Below are 17,156 nucleotides of genomic sequence, written 5' to 3' on the forward strand. Positions count from 1 at the left end.
CCAGCCACTCCACGGCACGTGGGATCTTCCCGGACCGGGGCACGAACCCGTGTCCCCTGCATCGGCAGGCGGACTCCTAACCACTGCGCCACCAGGGAAGCCCAGCATACTGTTTTAATACTATATCTTTGTAGTATATTTTGAAATCTGGCAGTGATTCCTCCAGCTTGTTCTTTTTCAAGATTGTTTGACTATTTGTGGTGCCTGTAGTTCTTTTTCTTCATTTTCTGTCATCTCTTGTCATATCAATTATACTTCTTTTTAAAATTGAAGTATAGTTGATTTACAATATTGTTAGTTTCAGGTGTACAGCATAGTGATTCTTTTGTGTGTGTGTGGATGTGTGTGTGTGATTTGCAGATTACATTCCTTTATAGGTTATTACAAGATATTGGGTATAATTTTCTGTGCTATACAGTAACTCCTTGTTGCTTATCTATTATACATATAGTAGTTTGCACCTGTTAATCCCATACTTTTAATTTCTATCCTGCCCCCATCTCTTCCTTTTGGTTGCCATAATTTTGTTTGCTATGTCTGTGAGTCTGTTTCTATTTTGTGTACAGATTTCTTTGTATTATTTTTCACATATAAGTGATATCATATGGTATGTGTCTTTCTCTGACTTGTTTAACTACACATACTATTGTCTAGTTCCATCCATGCTGCTGCAAATGGCAATTTTCATATTTTATGGCTGAATAATATTCCATTACGTATATATATGTATGTGTATATATGTACCATATATATCCCATATCTTCTTAATCCATCATCTGTTGATGGGCACTGTGGCTGTTTCCATGTCTTGGCTATGTGGCTTGTCTTGTAAATAGTGCTGCTATGAACACTGAGGTACACGTATCTTTTCACATTGTGGTTTTCTCCAGACATATGCCCAGGCGGCTGGATCATGTGGTAGCTGTACTTTGAGGTTTTTGCGCATCCTCCTTACTGTTTTTCACAGTGGCTGCACCAATGTACATTCCCACCAAGTGTGTAGGAGGGTTCCCTTGTCTCCGTACCCTCTCCAGCATTTATTATTTGCAGTTTTTGACGTTAGCCCTGGTGACTGTACCGTGGTGATACCTCACTGTAGTTTCGCTTTACATTTGTCTAGTAATTAACATTGTTGAGCATCTTTTCATGTGCCTGTTGGCTGTCTGTATGTCTTTGGGAAAATGTCTATTTAGTTCTTCTGCCCATTTTTTGATTGGGTTGTCTATTTCTTTGACTTTGAGTCATATGAGCAGTTTGTATTATTTGGTCGCATTGTTTACAAATATTTTCTCCCATTGCGTATGTTGTGTCTTCATTTTGTTGACGGTTTCCTTTGCTGGGCAAAAGCTTTTAAGTTTGATTATGCCCCATTTGTTTATTTTTGCTGTTATTTCTTTTGCCTTGGGAGACTGATTTAAGAAAATATTAGTACAGTTGGGAGTTCCCTAGTGGTCCAGTGGTTAGGACTCAGCACTTTCACTGCCGTGGCCCAGGTTCAAGCCCTGGTCGGGGAAGTAATATCCTGCAAGAGGCGCGGGACGGCCAAAAAAATAAATAAGACTATGAAAATATTGGTACAATTTATATCAAAGAGTGTTTTGCCTATGTTCTCTTCTAGGAGTTTTATAGTGTCATGTCTTTTTTAAAAATTTATTTATTTATTTATTTTTGGCTGTGTTGAGTCTTCGTTGCTGCGCAAGGACTTTCTCTAGTTGCAGCGAGCGGGGTCTGCTCTTCACTGTGGTGTGTGGGCTTCTCATTGCAGTGGCTTCTCTTGTTGCAGAGCACGGGCTTTAGGCGCGTGGGCTTCAGTAGTTGTGGCACACGGGACCTGTAGTTGTGGCTCGCGGGCTCTAGAGCACGGGCTCAGTAGTTGTGGTGCACGGGCTTAGTTGCTCCACGGCATGTGGGATCTTCCCAGACCAGGGCTCGAACCCGTGTCTCCTGCATTGGCAGGCGGGTTCTTAACCACTGCGCCACCAGGGAAGTCCTATAGTGTCATGTCTTATATTTAGGTCTTTAAACCATTTTGAGTTTATTTTTGTATATGGTGTGAGGGAGTGTTCTAATTTGATGACTTACATGTAGCTCTCCAGTGAATCCCACCACCTCCCTGACCCGAAAATGAGAGGCCACCTTCACTCTGCCCTTCATATTGTGGGGCTGATTCCATAGGTGCCGTGATGACTCTAAGTGCTCCTAGGAATCCGCACCCAGACAGAGGCGAGGAGGGCACCTGCTCTTCTCTCCCTCTCTCAGCTGGGCATCTTCCCCTTCTTGCATTTCTTCTCACTATGACCACCCAATAGGCACCAGTGACCTCAGTTATACTTGAGACATGAAGCCCCCTCCTTCCTTCATCTCCACTCCCAGCCCCAGGTCCAGTGGGAAGCGACCCTTCTGTAAAGGTTTAGTGGGGAAGGGTTAACAGAAGTTCAGCCCAGGACTGGGGAGACTGTGTCTCTTCTAGGCTAAGAGGAAGGACTCTGTTACTCAGCAGACATGGCGTTCGTGCATGTGGGTGAGAGTCTGCAGGCCCCCAGTGCTGCCTGGAACAAGGACAGAAGGAGGATGTGGCGCGTGTCTGGATCATCATGTTGTTCTTAGCTCCACGTCTTCCCTCAAAGTTCAGAGCTTCCGCTCTTCTGTCTCCCTTCTGCACACACCTAGCACTGCCTGGACCCTGGGGTGGGGTGAGTGGAGTAGAGGGAGAGGGACTCCCCCTGTATTGTCCCTCTCTCCGTGGGGTGGGGCCACCTGTGGCTGACGTCCCTGTGTCCCCCTTCTTCTCCTCCAGCTCAGAGCTCCCCTGGAACAGGGCTGTGAGCCGAGGGTCTGGCTCCTCGATGGATATGGGGAGGGTGCTCCTCGCCTGAGAGCAGGAGCTCCAGGGGTCGCTGGGCTGTGACCTCAGGGAGGGGGAGGTGCTGAGTGAGCTGTAGCACGTGTAGGTCCCACTGTGGGCTGAGGTCACAGGACTCAAGGTGAAGTTGTTCTGAAAGGGTGGAGCCGTGTCCTGCAGACGAAGGTGCATTAGAGGAGTGAGTGACCCCTCCTTGGACAGATGGAGGGGATCTGACCAGACCTCAGAGCCACACTGCAGGGTCACGTTCTCTCTGCAGGGTTCTGAAGCCTACAGCTGGGCTGAGAGGGAGGGTTTCCTGTACATTCCTGGGGGCGAGGAAGGTCGTGATGTGTACAGAGCCACCCCCAACACACCGTTGACCCTGAGCTGAGGGACCACCATCCTCTCTCCAGGGACCCTGTCTGTGACCCCCTCTCAGCTGCTCTCAGCCCCTCTGTGTGGCTCTCTCTTATCTCCCGGCACCCACTCCATTTTTCTCACTCACTCTCCCTGGACCACTGCCCTATCTCAATGTCTGCTCTAGGACCCCTCCCAGGACCCCATCACCACCAGGGGTGGCTCTGGGCCCAGCACCCTGACAGCACAGTCAGGACGTGGGGCAGGACAGGGGCTGCTCACCGGCGATCAGGCTGTCTCCACGGAGCACGAGAGAGCCCGGCTAGGCTGAGAGCGAGGGCTCCTTGTACACCCCTGCAGAGAAGGGACAGTGGCACCGAGGGGGACGCACACCCCACACTGCTCACTGGGGCTGCAGTGAGAGCTCTCCTGGTCCCTCCCAGGCCTCCCGCCAGTGGTTCTGCCCCGGGAGGCCACTGCCCCTGACCCCCCATCACCCCAGGGCTCACTGGGCACAAGGCTCAGGTCAGGGGTCCAGGAAACGATGGGGCTGGGGGCCCTCACCTGTGACCTGGCGATGCAGAGGGTGACTGGGGTGTGACCACACATGTGCAGGGAGCTGGGAGAATCATAGCATCCGCGGGTTCCCCCACAGGAGGAGTTTAGGGGGCCCACAGGGCACACGGCCTGTCCCGTCCCATGGGTCCTCGATGTCCGGCGTCGGGCGGGTCAGCACCGCCCTCCTTCAGCAGGTGCAGAGTGCCCACTGCAAACTGTGAGCTGCCAGGGACACGCCCCCTCCTGAGGCCGCCACAGGGCGCGGCTGCTGAGAGGGAGGGGAAGGGGCTGGGTTAAAGGGGGGCCTTCACCCTGCTCACCGCAGGTGTGGGCTGTGAGGGGAGACGTCCGTCCCCCTGAGCCCACACTCTGCTCCCTCTGCCTGTAAGGACGCTGCCGCAGTGGGAGGGGACCCGGGTCCTCTCTCCTACCTGTCCCCACCAGGGGCAGGGGGTCACTCCACTCTGACCTGTCTTTCCTGCAGTGATAGACACACTGGTACTGCCCTGCAGTGCTTGAGCTCGAGGATTCAACGGGGAAACTGGCCTTGTTACTGGAGTCCTGTGGGGCCTTAGCCTCCCAGAGTCCAGAGGGCCTCTCTCTATACAGACGGTAGACATCAGCCCTCAGAGGCCCCGGAGACAAGATGGTCACAGGGCTTCCCTTGGTGACCATGACACCTGGGTCAGCCCAGATGGAGGGTTTGGGGAGAACCCCTGGAAAGGGATCCGACCTGAAGTGTTAGGGGTGCCCTTCTCCCGTCAGTTTCCCCAGCTGTCATTCCCCAGGCCCCTCCCAGACAGGTCAGCATCATTTCAGACCTGCTGTGTTCCCCCCAGATGACCAGGGGGTTGTTGGGTTGAAGCAGGAGGTCTGGGGGGCCTCACTTACCTGGACCTGGTTCCACGGGCCCTGACTCAGCCCTGGGAGAGAGTTCCCTGTGAGCGCCCATCCCCCAGCACACATCATAGATGCTCTAGGCCTGGTCTGGGCCCTGAGTTCTGGGGTCAGATCTGGGGCTGAGCACATCCTTCCTCCCCCACAGTTTCTGCACCCACTGATCTCCTGAGACCTGGGGTCTCTCAGCTTCAGACCTGGGAGGAGAGGGGCCCCCTCCCTGCTCCCTTCCCCAAAGCTCACTGAGGCAGAGAAGGGCAGTGAGGGTCGGGGTCGTGGCTGTGCCTCCCATGGTCCCCAGCCGTGCTGGTGTCTCACAAAGTCCACAGAGCCAGCAGGACAGACAGACACGCGGGGGCTGACAAGGTGCAGGCTCTGTGTGACACGTCGGGTTTCTTCATAGCAGCCGCTCAGAAAGAGGAACAGCCCCCCAGGGCCTCACGCTGCTCTACCTGCAGGATGGGGCCCAGGAGACAGCAGGCTCTGGGACCTTCCAGACCACATGAGGGTCTCACCAGACCCCACGCACTCTGCCTCTCCTCGGGCCAAACCCAAAGCCAGAGAGTGACACTCGTCCCGGGACAGGAAGTTGAGGATGCAGGGCAGGGCCTAGGAGCAGCCCAGTTTTGGCTCCGCCCAGGGCGCGGAGAGGGCTCCAGGGCGGTTAACAAGCTGCCCAGTGGCTGCAGGGACAGGCTGCAGGCAGAAGCCCTGAGCCCAGAGGGGCTCCTCACAGGCCGCTGGGCTCCAGGGGCTCCTAGTGGTGCCTGAGGCTGAGCCTTTGGAAGAGTCACTCGCCCAGCCCAGCCTGGGGGCCGAGCAGCCTGCGGAGGTTGCTCAGGCGGTCGCCCATCTTCTTGATGATCTTCACCTGCTCATCCAGGAAGTGGCTCCAGGAAGTCCAGAGGTGGAGTCTGCGCGGGCAGAGCCCAGGGCCTGCGGACCCACAGGGTCTGGCGCAGGTTCTTCTCCGTCAGCCGGGCGGCTTCCACGGCGTCCTGGGCTTTCCCCACGCTCCTGGGACGGCTTCGGCACGTCCTGGAAGAGGGCGCGGCCACAGCGCTGCTTTTGCCTTTTCCAGTGAGCTCGGGCCCTCCGGCTTCTCCTCGGCCCGTTCGCGAAACGATGTCTCACGCCCTCTCGAGCTGCCGCGTCGTGTGGGAAGAGAAGCGCAGAGACAGGTAGGTGTGGGAGAGCGGCAGACGCACGTTACCAGGTGGGTGACTGCGGCCTCCACCTGGCGGAGTAATTGTGACGAATCTGGGAGCTCATGGTTGGTCGGCAGTAAGGAGCTAAGCTCAGAAAATGGTGTTGGCTGTTCCCGGAGGGCGAGGAGAGCTGAGTGTGTGATTCCAAGGTTGTGACTGGAAAAAAGGTTGGAGGGTGGTCCGAGTCTGGAGGAAGGGGCGCCCTTGGGTCTGTTCAGTCCAAACACTGTGGAAGCAAGAGACACATGCGTGGCACCGCCCAGCGCACTGCTTGGTTCCAGTTCTGATTTTGGTTTTCATAGAACCTGTGTGACCTTGGAGAAGCCCCTTCCCTTTCCCGAGATGCTGAAAATGCAAAATTTGTTCCTTCCTTCCAACGTTTATTGAGCAGTTACTATATCCAGACATGAGATTCATTGGTGACGGTGACCGATTCTTTCCCTGGACTCATGGAGCTCTGACGATGACACCAGACAATACCTATTTAGACAATAAATAATTTGGGTCTAGTTTTGTTCAGTTGTACAGAAGGAGAAAAACAGTGAGGCACAGTGACAGGTGGAAGCCCAGCAAGCTTGTGATGGAAGTGCGGGGACCTTCTGGAGAAGGAGCGACCCAAGCTGATAGAGGTTAGCACAGGAGTGGTGAGGGGCCGGCACCCTGGGCCGGGAAGATGGGGAGCTGTTCTGAGCACTGGAGTTCAGGGGATGCTGGGCCCTGGTCCTACAGGGTCTAGTGCACCCTGCAAGTGTGCCTGGATTTTATCCTTGAGACAAGAGGGTAATTTTCCGGAAAGGAAGGTATGAACACACAGCTGTGCTGAGATGGTCGCCGCTCCGCAGGGATTGGACTGTGGGAGGACTGTGGTGGTAATAAACAGTGATAGAGCTCCAGCACCATTTGACCACTAGGTGATGAGTGGGTCAGTATCTAAGTGGTTGATGAGGTTTTCTTCTGTAACCCTTCCACAAATCCTACAACAAAATACATTCGCAGTTGAGTGGGATGAATCAGGAAGACTTCTAGGTGGTTTGGAAAGGGGTCTGTGGTTTTCATAATCGGCTCAACATGACCCCTTGAGAAGACACAAGTGTGGTGAGGACTCAGGTGTGCATCTGGTGAGGGGAGGTGGTTAACTGGGAGGAGCTTGCTTTGAGGTAGGAGTTAGCTTCGCTGGTCCTGAGAGGTCAGCCCCTTCTGATCGTCAGCCTCAGGGAATGTCATGTGGAGATACTTGGAATTTACTTGAAGGCAGGTGGAGACCCTGGAAGAATTATTTTTAGGGGAGGGTCCTGCAGTAGATCAGGTTGGGGCCATGAGAATCAAATTCCTCAGCTGGGAGTGAGGCCCTGGGGTGGAAGAGCCAGGAAGGAGGTGCTGGGTTGCAGCGACCAGTCCTGAGTCTACCGCCGAGCTTGACTGTGGTGCTGGACCAGGGTCATGGATTCGCTGGGCTTCGGGCCAGGGCTGTTGGATGGGTTCATTGTATGTGAGGTGGAAGCGGGTGAAGCACTGAGGGCTCCTCCACTGTTTGCCTTGCTTGTCTAGCGGAGCCGGTGGGGCTGTCACAGAGCGGATGACCCCAGGGGAGAAGGAGGCTCGGGGGGATATTTCTAATCCTGTCAACTGACACACAGAGGAACCACCACCTGCCTCCTGCACTGGGAACGCGGTTTTGTTTCTCACAGACCCTTCCTCTCTGACTTCCTTGTTTCTATCCACAGCAGCACCTTCTGGTCATTCCTCTCCATCCAGACCTCTGAGTCGTTTCTGCTCCTCCCCACCTCTTGTCCCCCAGACAGTAACTCTTTTTTTTTTTAAATAAATTTATTTATTTATCTATGGCTGCGTTGGGTCTTCGTTGCTCCCTGTGGACTTTCTCTAGTGCGGCGAGCGGGGCTACTCTTCATTGCGGTGGCTTCTCTTGTTGCGCAGCTCGGGCTCTAGGCGCGCGGGCTTCAGTAGTTGTGGCTCGTGGGCTCTAGAGCGCAGGCTCAGTAGTTGTGGCTCATGGGCTTAGTTGCTTCGCGGCCTGTGGGATCTTCCCGGACCAGTGCTCAAACCCGTGTCCCCTGCATTGCAGGCAGATTCTGAACCACTGCACCACCAGGGAAGCCCTATTTTTAGTTTTTTAAAAGACCTCCATACTGTTCTCCATAGTGGCTGCACCAATTTATATTCCCACCAACAGTGTAGGAGGGTTCCCTTTTCGCCACACATTCTCCAGCATTTATTATTGGTAGACTTTTTGATGATGGCCGTTCTGACCGGTAGAGGTGATAACCTCACTGTGGTTTTGGTTTGCATTCCTCTATTAATTAGTGATGTAGACCGTCTTTTCATGTACCTGTTGGCCATCTGTATGTCTTCTGGAGAAATGTCTGTTTAGGTCTTCTGTCCATTTTTAACTTGGTAGTTTGTTTTTTGATATTCAGCTCCATGAGCTGTTTGTATATTTTGGAAATTAATCCCTTGTTGGTCCCATCGTTTGCAGATACTTCTCTCAGTGAGTAGACCGTCTTTTCATTTCGTTCACAGTCTCCTTTGCTGGGCCAAAGCTTTTAAGTTTAATTAGACCCCATTTGTTTATATATATTTTTTATTTCCATTACTCTAAAGAGACAGATCCAAAAAAAATATTGCTGTGATTTATGTCAAAGAGTATTGTGCCTATGTTTTTCCCTAGGAGTTTTATAGTATCTGGCCTTACATTTAGGTCTTTAATTGATTTTGAATTTTTTTTGGTATATGGTGTTAGAGAATGTTCTAATTTCATTCTTTTACACGCCGCTGTCTGGTTTGCGTAGCACCACTTGTTGCAGAGACTGTCTTTTCTCCATTGTATATTCTTGCCTTCTTTGTCGAACACTAAAATTGACCATAGGTGTATGGGTTTACTTCTGGGCTCTCACATCTGTTCCATTGATCCTTGGGTCTGTTTTTGTGCCAGTATCATTCTCTTTTGATTACTGTAGCTTTGTAGTATTGTCTGAAGTCTGGGAGGGTTATGGCCCCAGGTTTGTTCTTTTTCCTCAGGATTGTTTTTGCAATTCTGGGTCTTTTGTGGTTCCATATAAATTTTAGGATTATTTGTTCTAGTTCTGTGAAAAATGTCATGGGTAATTTGATAGGTATTGTGTGAAATCTGTAGATTGCTTTGGGTAGTATGGCCATTTTACCTGTATCAGTTATTCCAATCTGAGAGCATGGGATATCTTTGCATTTCTTTGAATTATCTTCAGTTTCCTTTATCAATGTTTTATAGTTCTCAAAGTATATGTCTTTCATCTCCTTCATCAGGTTTACTCCTAGGTATTTTATTTGTGATGCAATTTTAAGAGATTGATATTTTACATTTTTTCTGATATTTCACTGTTAGTGGAATGAAAAGCAACAGATGTCTCTGTGTTAATCTTGTATCCTGCTACCTTGCTGAATTAACTTATCAGTTCTAATAGTTGTTGTGTGGAGTCTTTAATGTTTTCTATATGGAGTATCATGCCATCTGCATGCAATGACAGTTTTACCTCTTTGCTTCCAATTTGAATACCTTTTTCTTTTTTCTTGTCTGATTACTGTGACTAGGACTTGCAATACTATGTTGGACAGAAGTGGTGAGAGTGGGCATCCTTGTCTTGTTCCACAATTCAGCTGGAAGGCTTTCAGCTTTTCACCATTGAGTATTATGTTGGCTGTGGGTTTATCATAAATAGCTTTTATTATGTTGAGATATGTCGCCTTTGTACTCACTTTGGTGAGTGTTTATCATGAATGGGTGTTGAATTTTATGAAATGCTTTTTCTGCATCTATTGAGATGATTATGTTGTTTTGTGTTTTCTTTTTTAAACATCTTTACTGGAGTATAATTGCTTTATATTGTTGTGTTAGTTGCTGCTGTATAACAAAGTGAATCAGCTATGTGTATACGTGTATCCCCATATGCCCTCCCTCTTGCGACTCCCTCCCACCCTCCCTATCTCAGCCCTCTATGTGGTCACAAAGCATGAACTGATCTCCCTGTGCTATGAGGCTGCTTCCCACTAGCCATCTATTTTACATTTGGTAGTGTATATATGTCAATGCCACCCTCTCGCTTAGTCTCAGCTTACCCTACCCCCTCCCCGTGTCCTCAAGTCCATTCTCTACGTCTGCGTCTTTATTCCTGTCCTGCCCCTAGGTTCCTCAGAACCTTTTTTTTTTTTAGATTCCATATATATGTGTTAGCATATGGTATTTGTTTTTGTCTTTCTGACTTACTTCACTCTGTATGACAGACTCTAGGTCCATCCACCTCACTACAAATAACTCAATTTCGTTTCTTTTTATAGCTGAGTAATATTGCATTGTATATATGTGCCACATCTTCTTTATCTACTCATTTGTCGATGGACACTTAGGTTGCTTCCATGTCCTGGCTATTGTAAGTAGTGCTGCAGTGAACATTGTGGTACATGACTGTTTTTGATTATGGTTTTCTCAGGGTATATGCCCAGTAGTGGGATAGTTGGGACATATGGTAGTTCTACTTTTAGTTTTTTAAGGAACCTCCATACTGTTCTCCATAGTGGCTGTATCAATTTACATTCCCACCAACAGTGCGAGAGGGTTCCCTTGTCTCCAAACCCTCTCCAGCATTTATTGTTTGTAGATTTTTTGATGATGGCCATTGTGACTGGTGTGAGGTGATACGTCATTGTAGTTTTGATTTACATTCCTCTGATGATTAGTGATGTTGAGCATCCTTTCCTGTGTTTGTTGGCAACCTGTATGTCTTCTTTGGAGAAATGTCTATTTAGGTCTTCTGCCCTTTTTTGGATTGGATTGTTTGTTTTTTTGATATTGAGCTGCATGAGCTGCTTATATATTTTGGAGATTAATCCTTTGTCAGTTGCTTCATTTGTAAATATTTTCTCCCATTTTGAGGGTTGTCTTTTCGTCTTGTTTATGGTTTCCTTTCCTGTGCAAAAGCTTTTAAGTTTCACTAGGTCCCATTTATTAATTTTTGTTTTTATTTCCATTTCTCTAGGCGGTGGGTCAAAAAGGATCTTGCTGTGATTTATGTCATAGAGTGTTCTGCCTGTGTTTTCCTCTAAGAGTTTTATAGTGTCTGGCCTTACATTTAGGACTTTAATCCATCCTGAGTTTATTTTTGTGTATGGTGTTAGGAAGTGTTCTAATTTTTTTCTTTTACATGTAGCTGTCCAGTTTTCCCAGCACCACTTATTAAAGAGGCTGTCTTTTCTCCATTGTATATTCTTGCCTCTTTTATCAAAGATAAGGTGACCATATGTGTGTGGGTTTATCTCTGGGCTTTCTATCCTGTTCCATTGATCTATATTTCTGTTTTTGTGCCAGTACCATACTGTCTGGATTACTGTAGCTTTGTAGTATAGTCTGAAGTCAAGGAGTCTGATTCCTCCAGCTCCGTTTTTCTTTCTCAAGACTGCTTTGGCTCTTCGGTGTCTTTTGTTTTTCATACAAAGTGTGAAATTTTTTGTTCTAGTTCTGTGGAAAATGCCATTGGTAGTTTGATAGGGATTGCATTGAATCTGTCGATTGCTTTGGGTGGTATAGTCATTAACAAGGTTGATTCTTCCAATCCAAGAATATGGTATGTCTCTCCATCTGTTTGTATCATCTTTAATCTATTTCATCAGTGTCTTACAGTTGTCTGCATACAGGTCTTTTGTCTCCTTAGGTAGGTTCACTCTCAGGTATTTTATTCTTTTTGTTGTAATGGTAAATGGGAATGTTTCCTTAATTTCTCTTTCAGATGTTTCATCGTTAGTGTATAGGAATGCAAGAGATTTCTGTGCATTAATTTTGTCTCCTGCTACTTTACCAAATTCATTGATTAGCTCTAGTAGTTTTCTGGTAGCATCTTTAGGATTCTCTATGTATATTATCATGTCATCTGCAAACAGTGACAGCTTTACTTCTTTTCCGATTTGGATTTGTATTATTTCTTTTTCTTCTCTGATTGCTGTGGCTAAAACTTGCAAACCTATGTTGAAGAATAGTGGTGAGAGTGGGCAGCCTTGTCTCGTTCCTGATCTTAGTGGAAATGATTTCAGTTTTTCATCATTGAGAATGATGTTGGCTGTGGGTTTGTCATATATGGCCTTTCTTATGTTGAGGTAAGTTCCCTCTATGGCTACTTTCTGGAGAGGTTTTATCATAAATGGGTGTTGAACTTTGTCAAAAGCTTTTTCTGAATTTATTGAGATTATCATATGGTTTTTATCCTTCAATTTGTTAATATTGTATATCACACTGATTGATTTGCGTATATTGAAGAATCCTTGCATTCCTGGGATAAACCCCACTCGATCATGGTGAATGATCCTTTAAATGTGCCATTGGATTCTGTTTGCTAGTACTTTGTTGAGGATTTTTGCATCTATGTTCATCAATGATATTGGTCTGTAGTTTTCTTTTTTTGTGACATCAGGGTGATGGTGGCCTCATAGAATGAGTTTAGGATTGTTCCTCCCTCTGCTATATTTTGGAAGAGTTTGAGAAGGATAGGTGTTGGGTCTTCTCTAAATGTTTGATAGAATTTGCCTGTGAAGCCATCTGGTCCTGGGCTTTTGTTTATTGGAAGGTTTTAAATCACAATTTCAATTTCAGTGCCTGTGATTGATCTGTTTATATTTTCTGTCTCTTCCTGGTTCAGTCTCAGAAGGTTGTGCTTTTATAAGAAATTGTCCATTTCTTCCAGGTTGTCCATTTTATTGGCATGGAGTTGCTTGTAGTAATCTCTCATGATCCTTTGTATTTCTGCAGTGTCAGTTGTTACTTCTCCTTTTCATTTCTAATTGTATAGATTTGAGTCTTCTCCCTTTGTTTCTTGATGAGTCTGGCTACTGGTTTATCAATTTTGTTTATCTTCTCAAAGAACTAGCTTTTAGTTTTATTGATCTTTGCTATTATTCCTTCATTCCTTTTTCATTTATTTCTGATCTGATCTTTATGATTTCTTTCCTTCTGCTAACTTTGGGTTGTTTTTGTTCTTAATTCTCTAATTGCTTTAGGTGTAAGGTTAGGTTGTTTATTTGAGATTTTTCTTGTTTCTTGAGGTAGGATTTTACTGCTATAAACTTCCCTCTTAGAACTGCTTTTGCCGCATCCCATAGATTTTGCGCCATCGTGTTTTCATTGTCATTTGTTTCTAGGTGTTGTTTGATTTCCTCAGTGATCTCTTGGTTATTTAGTAGCGTATTGTTTAGCCTCCATGTGTTTGTATTTTTTTACAGTTTTTTTCCTGTAATTGATATCTAGTCTCATAGTGTTGTGGTCGGAAAAGATACTTGATACAATTTCAATTTTCTTAAATTTACCAAGGCTTGATTTGTGACCCAAGATATGATCTATCCTGGATAATGTTCCATGAGCACTTGAGAAGAAAGTGTATTCTGTTGTTTTTGGATGGAATGTCCTATAAATATCAATTAAATCCATCTTGTTTACTGTATCATTTAAAGCTTGTGTTTCCTTATTTATTTTCATTTTGGTTGATCTGTCCGTTGGCGAAAGTGGGGTGTTAAAGTCCCCTGCTATTATTGTGTTATTGTCGCTTTCCCCTTTTATGGCTGTTAATATTTGCCTTATGTATTGAGGTTCTCCTGTGTTGGGTGCATAAGTATTTATAATTGTTATATCTTCTTCTTGGATTGATCCGTTGATCATTATGTAGTGTCCTTCTTTGTCTCTTGTAATAGTCTTTGTTTTAGAGTCTGTTTTGTCTGATATGAGAATTGCTACTCCAGCTTTCTTTTGATTTCCATTTGCATGGAATATCTTTTTCCATTCCCTCACTTTCATCTGTATGTGGCCCTAGGTCTGAAGTGGGTCTCTTGTAGATAGCATATATGGGTCTTGTTTTTGTATCCATTCAGCCAGTCTATGTCTTTTGGTTGGAGCATTTAATCCATTTACATTTAAGGTAATTTTCGATATGTATGTTCCTATTACCATTTTCTTAATTGTTTTGGGTTTGTTATTATAGGTCTTTTCCTTCTCTTGTGCTTCCTGCCTAGAGACGTTCCTTTAGCATTTGCTGTGAAGCTGGTTTGGTGGTGCTGAATTCTCTTAGCTTTTGCTTGTCTGTAAAGGTTTTAATTTCTCTGTGGAATCTGAATGAGATCCTTGCTGTGTAGAGTAATCTTGGTTGTAAGTTTTTCCCTTTCATCACTTTAAATATGTCCTTCCACTCGCTTCTGGCCTGCAGCGTTTCTGCTGAAACTGTTAGGCTGTTAACCTTATGGGGATTCCCTTGTATGTTATTTGTTGCTTTTCCATTGCTGCTTTTAGTATTTTTCTTTGTATTTAATTTTTGATAGTTTGAATAATACGTGTCTTGGCATGATTCTCCTTGGATTTATCCTGTATGGGACTCTCTGTGCTTCGTGGACTTGATTGACTATTTCCTTTCCCATATTAGGGAAGTTTTCAACTATAATCTCTTCACATATTTTCTCAGTCCCTTTCTTTTTCGCTTCTTCTTCTGGGATTCCTATAATTTGAATGTTGGTACGTTTAATGTTGTCCCAGAGGTCTCTGAGACTGTCCTCAGTTCTTTTCATTCTTTTTTCTTTATTCTACTCTGCAGTAGTTATTTCCACTATTTTATTTTCCAGGTCAGTTATCCATTCTTCTGCCTCAGTTATTCTGCTATTGATTCCTTCTAGAGAATTTTAAATTTCATTTATTGTGTTGTTCATCATTGTTTGTTTGCTTTTTAGTTCTTCTGGATCCTTGTTAAACGTTTCTTGTATTTTCTCCATTCTATTTCCAAGATTTTGGATCATCTTGACTATCATTACTCTGAATTCTTTTTCAGGTAGACTGCCTATTTCCTCTTCATGTGTTTGGTCTGGTGGGTTTTTACCTTGCTCTTTCATCTACTGTGTATTTCTCTGTGTTCTCATTTTGCTTAACTTACTGTGTTGGGGGTCTCCTTTTTGCAGGCTGAAGGTTCATAGTTCCCATTGTTTTTGGTGTCTGCCCCCAGTGGGTAAGGTTGGTAAGTGGGTTGTGTAGGCTTCCTGGTAGAGGGGACTGGTGCCTGTGTTGTGGTGGATGAGGCTGGATCTTGTCTTTCTGGTGGGCAGGTCCACATCTGGTGGTGTGTTTTGGGGTGTCTGTGACCTTATTATGATATTAGGCAGCCTCTCTGCTAATGGGTGGGGTTGTGCTCCTGTCTTGCTAGTTGTTTGGCATAGGGTGTCCAGCACTGTAGCTTGCTGGTCGTTGAGTGGAGCTGTGTCTTAGCGTTGAGACGGAGATCTCTTGGAGAGCTCTCACCGATCGATATTTCATGGGGCCAGGAGGTCTCTGGTGGTCTCTGAATTCAGCTCTCCCACCTCAGAGGCTCAGGCCTGACACCCGGCTGGAGCACCAAGACCCTGTCAGCCACACGGCTGGAGTGCCTTCAGAGTTGGGGCGGCTGGCCTGCAGTGGCTCTCCTTCTGTGCTGCAGCTGAGAATCACCAGCTTCTTCCTTGTTTTGCCCCAAAGGCAGTGTGTTTCACAGAGAAAAACAGTAGCCTTGAAAATAGTCACAGCTCTGCGATGGCTTTTTGTTTTTTCCTTTGTGTTTAGTCTGGTTTCACTTGCTCCCAGGGGGCCACGTGCAGAGGCCTCGCACCTGGCTCTTCCAACTGGAGTTCCTAGTGCGGAATCGGTTTTGTCTTTTCTTTTGTTTATCTGTTGTATCACACTGATTGATCTGTGTATGTTGAACCAGCCTTGTGACCCTGGCATGAATCCAACTTGATCATGGTGTGTGATTCTTTTTATGTGTTGTTGGATTCGGTTTGCTAATACTTTGTTAAGCATTTTTGCATCTATATTCATCAGAAATATTGGTCTGTAATTTTCCTTTTTGGCAGTGTCTTTGTCTGGTTTTGGGTATCAGGGTGATTGTGGCCTCAGACAATGCCTTTGGGACTGTTTCCTCTTCTTAGTATTTTGGAAGTGTTTGAGAAGGCTCAGCGTAAGATCTTCTTTTTATGTTTGGCAGAATTCTCTCATGAGGTCATGCAGTCCTGTATGTTTGTTTGCAGGGAGGTTTTTTTTTTTGTTTTAACATCTTTATTGGAGTATAATTGCTTTACGGTGGTGTGTTAGTTTCTGCTGTATAACAAAGTGAATCAGCTATGCATATACATATGTCCCCGTATCTCCTCCCTCTTGCGTCTCCCTCCCACCCTCCCTATCCCACCCCTCTAGGTGGTCACAGAGCACCGAGCTGATCTCCCTGTGCTATGCGGCTGCTTCCCACTAGCTATCTGTTTTACATTTGGTAGTGTGTATATGTCAATGCCAGATTCTATTTCAGTCGTAGTGATCAGTCTATTCAAAGTTAACTATTTCTCCTCGATTCAGTTTTGGTGGGCTGTATGTTCCTACAACGTGTCCATTTCTTCTAGGTTGTCCAGTTTGTTAGCAAAGAATTGTTTATCGTATTCTCATGATTTTTTGTATTTCTCTGGTATCAATTGTTATTCTTCCTCTTTAAATTCTTATTTTGTTTAGTTGGGTCCCACATTGTCTGCTTTTGAATTTGATGTAATGAAGTACACTCTTATAGTTTTTCTTTACTTACTGACCATCAGGCTTGAAAATTGATCTGTATTATTGTAGCCGTTTACCTTTGTGTATTTTTCTGTCATATAAAATTCGGTTGCATATGTATAACAGTCCATTCGTTTTTGGTGAGATCTGTTTCTATGATTTTGTCTAATATGAACGACCCCTCTGTCACAGTTCTCCTGAATGTATACTCATGGTTATGTACACCTTTTCCCTAAGTTATGTAACTGTGGGTCAGAGCTGTGTGTCTCTCCTTTTAACCGATAATTGTTATTTACTCCCCAAATTGACTGAGGCAGTTAGTACACCTACCAGTAATGTACTGGGACTTAAAGTGCTCAGTGTTTTCTCCCACAACTGATATTTCCATTGTTTTCTCTTTTGCCTCTCATGGGGACGGACTAGGATGCAAAGGCCTAGGACTAGGATAATTTCATGGAAACCCGGCATAAAGCTGAGTAGAAACGATCTACTCGCGATGCTTTATATAAAGGACACGTCTGTGTGTATCGGGGTCATTGCTGAGCTGTGCCCCAGCTGGGTCAGCCTCAGTTCTTTGGGAAAGACAATTCTACTCATTACTTCCCCACTCTGCCTCAGCGCGTTCATACGCGTACCATGAGGTTGGCCACGAAGAGAGCTTTTTTTTTTTTTTTTGCGGTACGCAGGCCTCACTGTTGCGGCCTCTCCCGTT

At 45.9% G+C, this 17,156-nt stretch overlaps 1 protein-coding gene across 13 annotated transcripts in view; it reads left to right on the forward strand.

The window, feature by feature from the left end:
* CDC42EP5 (CDC42 effector protein 5) overlaps positions 1-17,156 on the forward strand; it is a 231,634-nt gene that overhangs the window by 25,355 nt on the left and 189,123 nt on the right. For 3 of the 13 annotated variants that reach the window (XM_079906970.1, XM_079906961.1, XM_079906958.1), the window contains exon 1: positions 5,611-5,838. The exons of the other annotated variants lie outside the window; for them this stretch is intronic. The gene's annotated coding sequence lies outside the window, so the exon portion shown is untranslated. Of the gene's footprint in view, positions 1-5,610; positions 5,839-17,156 lie in introns of those variants that run through there. 13 annotated transcript variants of the gene reach the window in all.

The sequence above is a fragment of the Stenella coeruleoalba genome (assembly GCF_951394435.1).
Source record: "Stenella coeruleoalba genome assembly, chromosome: 20".
NCBI classification, from domain to species: domain Eukaryota; kingdom Metazoa; phylum Chordata; class Mammalia; order Artiodactyla; family Delphinidae; genus Stenella; species Stenella coeruleoalba.